Here is an 8421-nt window from a genome sequence, read left to right on the forward strand (position 1 = left end):
TATATATATATATATATATATAATATAGGGGAAGGTGGGGTAAGGCGGACCCATGGGGTGAGATGGAACTCCCCCTCTAAAACCAAGCAGAAAGGGTGAGGTACAGTTATTGGTAGCTAGATGTCCTCCCCGTCACCAAACAGATGCGCCTTTGTTGGCGGCATCCATGTCTAGTTGCCTTTGTGTGTTCAAGAGAGTATGTTGTCTTTTTTTGTGGTGCTGATGTTATTTGCACAAGGTAAAAAACTGGATTTTTCGTATTGAAATATTTGTTGTAATGACTTACTGTTTACGCTGGATATGCCCATGTGTGTGTGCATGATAAATATGTGCCATAAATTGCTATACAGAATTTGGATGTTTTGGTAATTGTTTAGCAAATGAATTTTAGTTTTTGGGGACGGAACCCGTGAGGTTCCATCTTACCCCTCACACTAAATATTTCACAAACCCTTAACATTTTCTTCTCTTTCTCTATGGATGCCCCGGAAATGTGTGATAAATCTTGTGAGGGACAACCATGTCATGATTGTCATTTTGCCACCATATTGTAGTCACCGATGTTTCCTTCATGAAACCACTGAATGCCTACTATGTGAAGGCTGTTGAAACATTCCTCAGAAACAATCCCGGCAGACAGGTGACCATCTACAAACTAAGTGCATTGTTCGGAAAGGCCTATCTGCGAGCTGCTGTTCCAAACACAGCCATCAATGGCTGGAATGTGTCCACTGAGTAGCCAGGTTTTTGGTGAAGCTGATTTTTTACTTGCCCACCCTACTGATATTCCACTAAATGGTGAAGAGAAAGAGGAAGATCCGGATGACCCAGTTGCCCCACCAATCATGACCATGGTCGATGAGCCTGACTTGCAAGGAGCTGCCGAGCTGGAAATTCCAACTGTTTTGCCTGGGTCTGTAACACTGAAAGTGGCTCGAAGCCTGTTAAAGCCGGGTAGGTCACCTCAGGCCATGATTCACTTGCCAAAGGTGTCCAACATTGTACGAAAGAAGGCAGTCAGGCCCTAAGGGCGAGCTCTTGTTCTGACAAGATCCACATGCAAGACAGAGTCAGAGATTCACAAGAAAAAAGAAAAAGAACTGGCTCTTGCACGGAAGTGCCAAGAGAGAGAATGTTACAGGAAAGACAAACTAGCAACTACGTCAGCAAGAAAAAGACCTAAAAAAACACACACACACAAAAGAAAAAAAGTAAAGCAAGCAAAAGCTGGGCCATCCTGGACTCCTGACAGCAACAATGAAGATGGAGATTCAACCATGTGCTTGTATTGCAGTGACACGTTTGGTAATTCTGTGCAAGGGGAAGGTTGGGTTTGTTGCGCCATATGCAAGGGATTGGCACACGAGGAATGTGCAGGAATAGAGGACGATGAGGAAGAGGTTTTTTGGGTGCGAGTTGTGTCAGTAAGGATGTGTTTCTTTATGATGAGGTTGAGGGGTAAGATGGACCCTGGGGTCCATCTTACCCCGTGATTTTGTTTTTGGTACAATAAAAACACTGATTTTGTAAAATCTCGTGTTCCAATCATTTCCTTTAAGAACTGTTACCAGGTGATGATTTTAAATATAACACCCCAAAGCATCACCACAACCCTTGGAAACCCTCGAAATTCAATAAATGTGGTTTCCAGACTCTCTTTTGTGTTAAGTGGTCCGTCTTACCCCACCTTCCCTACACATCTCTCTCTCTCTACAATATATATATATATATATATATATATATATATATATATATATATATATATATATATATATATATATATATATATATATATATATATATATATATATATATATATATATATATATATATATATATATATATATATATATATATATATATATATATATATATATATATATATATATATGAGTATATAGTATTTGTCTATCTGTGTCTGTCTATCCGTGTCTCGAGGCATATGTGCATATCCGTCTCGATGTATGTATATGTATGTATGTTTGTATGTATGTACTCGTAGGTATGTATCTAATGCATACTTCATTTTTCTGTATTCTCTTCCTCTTTTCTCCCCTTTCTTTCAACCCAGTTTCTCCCTCCTTTCCTTTCTGACTCAGTCTCATCGTAAAGGTTTTTTTTATTTCACTTTTCACTTATTTTTTACGTACAACATTAATTTCCTGAATCTGGTTTTAATAAGTTTATTCACCATTTTAATGCAACTCTGTAATGTATTTTTTTTGTGTGTGTGATTTCCCTTCATGTCATTTTAATAACATTATGATCATTAGAGTTTTTATTTCAGCTTCATATATGCCAGAAATTACCAGATGATTGGCTGTTGATTTTATCAATGTGTTTTTTCCGATATTGCTGGAAACACATTCATATATTCTTTTAACAAACGTTTCCACACACACACACACACACACACACACACACACACACACACACACACACACACACACACACACACACACACACACACACATTGAATCTTTCAGCTGTCGCACTGGAAATTGTCTTTCTTTTCATTTTTAAGTTAATCTACAATGTGTACACGATACCGCATAAAGATTAAATAAAACTGACTCACTGACTGACTAAAGTATCTCATTTGCCCCTTTATTCCCTGTCATTCTTTCCTTTTGCCTCTCATTTTTCTCTCTCCCATTTTCTCTACTGCACTCTCTTCCTTCTTTCTCCCTCTCTCACCCTGCCTCCCTGCTACACCTGAGCGAACACATCCTAATCTCTCCCACACTGAATTCTGCCAGTCTTAGTCCTACCTAATAGCGTCCTGGGTTAGGTTAGGTTAGGTTCGAAAGACAGCTTCATTCAGACAACCACACTCAGCCAGCCACACTGACAATCATACTCAGACAACCACACTCTGACAGCCACACTGACAATCATACTCAGACAACCACACTCTGACAGCCACACTGACAATCATACTCAGACAACCACACTCTGACAGCCACTCTCGAGACAGCTACTTTCAGACAGCCACACTATGGATATAAAAAACACTTGAAGGTATTACACATAAATCTCAATATTCATGATCAGCGTACTCAGTTATCACTGCACTCAGACCCAACCGCACTCAGACATGTACTATCGCTCAAAAAAGTATCCTTACTCACGTGAACGCAGGACTCCACGATGAGTAGAATGAGTATCAGTATTCCAAATTTCGTCGTCCGCTGTGTCAAAATGACTCGCGTCACTTTGCTAAGGATACTTTTTTGGTCGATAGTACGTTCAGCCACGCTAAGGGAACGTTTCCCTCACAGCTTTACGCAAATGCTTCAACATTCAGACCATCATGCTACCACATTCAGACGCAGTCACATTCATACGTAATCCCACTCACATATCCCAACACTAAGGCACCAATGCGATTCATCACTCACTTGCACTTGCACCCAGAACACAGCACACTCAGATGCAAGAAACGCGCTTTGTGTGTGTGTGTGTGTGTGTGTGTGTGTGTGTGTGTGTGTGTGTGTGTGTGTGTGTGTGTGTGTGTCCGACTCTGGGCAAAGGCTTCAGGGCCAATTACTCGGGGACAGTGACCTATCACAAGGCCCAGTAGTCCTCCTACACCTCCACATATCACCACTTCGGCGCTAACACTTACCGTCCATACTGAATATATGATAGGGCTCTCTCATACAGGAATGGTTATGGGTATTAGTGGAGGTACTTTTACATGTCGGCGGGTCTTCTGGTAGATCAGGAAAGTCTGTTGTTATGAAGTTCAAATGCTTAAACTGTTCCCTGCTCCAGCCAGGATTCGAACCTGGGTCCATTAGGACTGCAGGCCGCCTCTCTACCGATTCAGCCACCACCTCCCCCAGCTGAGTACAGTTTTGGCAAATAGCGCTAATACACTGTCTCCAAACTGCCAGTACCTAATAAGATTTGGCTAAAGTAGTCATTCTTTCACACCACCACAACACCCACTCACCAAACAATAACATTCACCACCACCACCACAACCGCCACGCCCAACGCATCACCACACCACCACCACACTCACCCACCACACAACCACACTCACGACCGCCATCACACAAAGCCCACGGTACCACATACTCATCCATCATATCATTATAATCACTCATCACACTACCGCAGTCACCCATCACATCACCACACTCACCCACCACACTACCACACTCAGCCACAGCACCACACTACCAAACTAGGTCACTACACTGCCATGCTTACCCACCTCCTCATCACCCGGCCCTCCTCAGTTATCAGCTTAGATTTGGGTTTGGTGGAATCACCTATAACACGAGCCCCGCTTGTACAATAGGCCAGCACAACGTAACACATATAACAGAGCACTGTACAGCAAAGGCCACACTAGGACGCGGGCACAACAAATACGCTGTGAGGAACGTACGTATATGGGACGACCTCATAGGGGCTGCTACTTACTTGCGATTGACGGGTCTGTTGGGCTACGGTTGACCGGGGTTGAGCAACAATAACAACTCCCCCACCCCCACCATACCACCACACTCACCCATCATATCACTGCATTCACCCATCACACCACCACACTTACCACATCAACCATTTACACACCACAACCACTACACCACCACACTCATTCATCACCATACAACCACACCCACCAAGCACACCACCTCACTCACCAAACCACCCCATTCACTCACCATACCACCCCATTCACCCACCACACCATCACATTCACCCACCACACCACTACATTCACCCACCGCACCACCACCACGCCACCGGCCTCACACCTTGCCTGACAGACACCTGAAAAACTCGCCAAACTGATCTCATAAAATTTGAAGACAATAGCTGCACTGAATGCAAATGAGGGACAGTTTTACAGTGACAGATAACAAAACAATGATGGCTGGCTGTTAATATAATAAAAATGTAACTAGTTTTATAGATATCAAAATACGTAAATTCATCACCAGTGTTAAGATGGTTTTGCATATTATGAAACTGGTAGTTCGTCGATTCCTTTGTTTCCTTTAAGTGGTCAGAAATAAGAGAAAAGAAGATAAGAAAAAAGAAGACGGAGAGAGTCAAGAAAAGAACAGAAGAGAAGAGACGCGAATAGCGATGCCAAAAACAGATTCAAAGGTCGCTGTGGTTGACCTCAAAAAGTTATTAGTAAGTCGCCAAGCCAAAAAGTTTGTAAACAATCGCAAAGAGACAAGCTAACATTGTTAAACTTGGCAAAGATTCCTTTAAAATGTCCCTAAATGGGAATAAATATATCTAAATTTAGCTATAAGACGCTCAGATAGTGGCAACCTTTGTTCAAGAAGAGAAGACAAGGAGAAAAGAAATGGGAGGAGAAAGAAAATGAGAAGCTGAGGGAGAGAGAAGAGAAAGTGAGGGAGGATAAGTAGAAGGGAAAAAAAAAAAGAACGAGAAGGAGGAGAACGAGACTGAAACAGACAGAGGCAGACAGACAGGCGTTGGCGAGAAGAGAAGAGCAAGGGGAAGAAAGTGACACGCGACGGACGTGGGAGGCAACCAAAAGCTAGTCTTCAACCAGGGACACTTGAGTAACAATAAAAAATATTCATCAACAATAAAACGAGGGCTTTGATAACTCTATTCCCAGACGCCATAAAAGCGAGTGACGTATAAAAAAAAAAAAATGTCGCCAGATTGAAAAACTGTGCAGTCAAGGGAAATTGGTAGGAGATGAATTCACTTTAAACTTAATTAGCTGACACTTCAAACTCTCAAGGCTGATATTAAAACTGCGACACGTAATATAAAAAAGTCAGCATTAATCGAAAAAAAAAAAGGCCTTTCATATTTTAGAGTTCAGGTACAGTAGTTTGTAAAATGCTTCCTCTGAATTTTATCTGAGTGTTCAGTAGTGTTAACTCCTTCATTACAATGATCTATTTCTATTCTTTCTACCACTAGACGAGTTTATTAAATTTAGGAAGACAATGTTGGCTGCATTTAACCCCTCAAATTCGAAAAGTCTATCGTAAAGTGAATAGAATACCCAGGAAATACCAGGAAAAACGCATATACAGTATGGCGTCCTAGGGCTAAAGAGTTAAGTGTGTGTGTGTGTGTGTGTGTGTGTGTGTGTGTGTGTGTGTGTGTGTGTGTGTGTGTGTGTTGCCTGCTTACCTATATACCTAACTATTTATTTATCTATCTACCTACCTACCCACCTACTTATCTATTTAACGACGTTACACTCGAACTACTCAAAACTGTCTTGTCTTGAGATTAGCTGAGTGAGCTGATAAAGAGATAGTGCAATTTTCAACCTGCCTACCTACAGTACATACAAACCGTCTACACCCCACCCGCTTATCATGTCATGTTCATGCCAATATGCAGTACCTACCAAAACATACATTAATATCTCCCCAACTAGTACCCATTTAGTTGCTTACCACATTTTCTTCAGCTTATATTCACATACCCTCCCATCCACCTACTGTCAATACATCCACCTTCCTGTTCCACTTGCCATACACCTATTTACTTATATATATCAGTCATCTATCCATCTTTTCATCTACAACCGATCCACTTATCTGTTCAGCCACCCAGCTATCCCGCCTGCTATTCACCCATTTTCCTCACCTACATCTACAAGTATTAACCACCTATTCATCCGTCCACCTACTGTACATTCACCTATCCATCCACCCACCCATCCCACCTGCTGTCCATCCATTCATCTCGCCTGTATCTGTACATCACTAATCAGTCAATCTATCCATCCTCCTAACCCTTCTATTCAACTCACGTTCGGCAACAATCAATTCTGCTTCAGCGTGTGTCGGAATACTTACTAACCATGAAAACTGTCTTTTCCTCATCCCCTTCCATCTACTCCATCACCTCCCTAGCTTCCCGCTTACCTTCGATTTTCCGTCTCACCCATCTAGCCACTCACCCATCCACCCGATCCACTTCCACACCGACCAGTCCGGCAGGAGTGTGTGGGTCACTGTAACTAACTACCCCCAATCATATATTATTTCCTTCCACTTACCCTTTCATCTCTAACAACCACCTGCCCTCCCACTTACTTTCCCACCCACCCAGCCACCTAACCCACTCCCACTCAGTCCAATCCTGTGAGTGTGTCGGGCGGGATAACTGGATAATGAGCAGGCCAGACGCCACGATTAACCTTGTTATTGTCGAACCCGCCCCACCTTAATGCCTCATTACCGCTTAGATGACGGACGGCCAGAACGATACTTCTAACCATTAATTTGATTCCTTAGGTTTTTATCAATGAGGCATTTTATTTTATTAATATCTTTTTCTTAATTTCGTTTGTTATCCTGTTTTCTCTTATTATGATCCTGTGATAGACTTTCCTGTTATTGCTTTATGTGACAGGTTTTTGTGACATCCTGTGCTTTGTACTTATTTCTTGAGAGACTGTGGTACCTCTTTCTGATACGGTTTTTCTCGTTAGTAATACCTTTCTAGTTTCGGATTTTTTTTTTTTTTTGTTATACCGGTAGTTTTTTCTGTACTGTGCGAGGCTTTGTGTTTTAGTGTTTCGTGACAGGACTTGTGTTGCCAGGTCTGTGTTTTAGTTTTTCTTTTGCTTCATTTTTGGGGGGGAAAAGTTTGTGTTTCTAGTTTCTCCGAGAGGCTTTTTTTTTTTTTTTTTTTTTTTTTTTTAGCTGCCTCTGTGATAGGCTTTGAGCTTTAGGATTTTTTTTATTTTTTTTGGGGAGGGGGTAGTTTTTTGACTCTTCTAAAATTCAGGTTTTTGTAGGTGTTTGTGTCTTCTTGTGTTTTTAGGTTTCCATGTGTCTGTTGCTTTGCGACAGGTAGAGTATTTACAGTTCGTCTACTTAGGCTTTTATGAGAACCTTGTCTACTTACCTCTGTTAGTTTTTTTGGTAACATGCTGGTTTTATTTTAGCATGCCCTTTTGGCTTTTACCTCCTTCAACTTAATGCCCCAATTTAATTTCCATTATGCTACCAAGAGTCGATATTTCCTTAAGGTAAGCTTCCAGTAGTGAAGAGGCCAATAAAGTCTAAATCCAACATCACCAGTTCTGTGAGTCTCGCGTAAGGTGAGGAAAACTGTCAAGGAAAAGTATGACTGAAATGAAACTTAACAAAGCCTAGCACAATAGATGCCGATAAACTTTGGCCTTGCCCTGTGACCCTGACTACTGACTGATGCTTCTCAAAATCAAACCCCCTCGTTTTTGCCTTACCCTCCATCCTTCTATTAATTTTTGTCCAAATCAGATCAAACTTGATGAAACTCCACTTGTCATGTGGCAGTGACTTTTTCTCTCGTTATAAAAATCGATAGGTCAACCTCTTTGCAGGCCATTAACTCTTCCGTTAAGTACTGTCTAAATCAGACCGATACTGCTTTAGTTGTTTTATTCACACACTGACAAACATG

General features: G+C 41.6%; 1 pseudogene; it reads left to right on the top strand.

Moving 5' to 3' along the window:
• Positions 1–480: 480 nt before the first annotated feature.
• Positions 481–1393, top strand: LOC145401088 (uncharacterized; annotated as a pseudogene).
• The last annotated feature ends 7028 nt before the right edge of the window (positions 1394–8421 follow it).

The sequence above is a fragment of the Coenobita brevimanus genome, chromosome 6 (genome assembly GCF_032717465.1).
Source record: "Coenobita brevimanus isolate Jiangsu-jjx chromosome 6, ASM3271746v2, whole genome shotgun sequence".
Lineage (NCBI taxonomy): Eukaryota > Metazoa > Arthropoda > Malacostraca > Decapoda > Coenobitidae > Coenobita > Coenobita brevimanus.